Genomic DNA, 232 nt, shown 5'->3' with positions numbered 1-232 from the left:
GTGTCCTGAATTATAAAAGTGGTTCTGTTGCATATTTTGAGTATTATCATTATTTATAAACTTGTTTAAGGATCATAAGAATATGTAAAGATTGTGTGTCAACTCGGGGTAGCTAAATTATCATGTATCTAAAAAAATATATGATTTGTCTTCACTAATGCAATCTTCCCAGAGTAATTGTGGATTTTTAACTAGCTAGTTTAAATGCTGAAAGATCACCAAATAAATTGTA

At 28.4% G+C, this 232-nt stretch overlaps 1 protein-coding gene across 1 annotated transcript in view; it reads left to right on the top strand.

The window, feature by feature from the left end:
* LOC119592113 (zinc finger protein 12-like) overlaps window positions 1–232 on the top strand; it is a 23,386-nt gene that overhangs the window by 5,050 nt on the left and 18,104 nt on the right. The window lies entirely within an intron of this gene.

Source organism: Penaeus monodon, chromosome 29, assembly GCF_015228065.2.
Source record: "Penaeus monodon isolate SGIC_2016 chromosome 29, NSTDA_Pmon_1, whole genome shotgun sequence".
Lineage (NCBI taxonomy): Eukaryota > Metazoa > Arthropoda > Malacostraca > Decapoda > Penaeidae > Penaeus > Penaeus monodon.
This window is presented reverse-complemented; position numbering and strand designations above follow the sequence as displayed.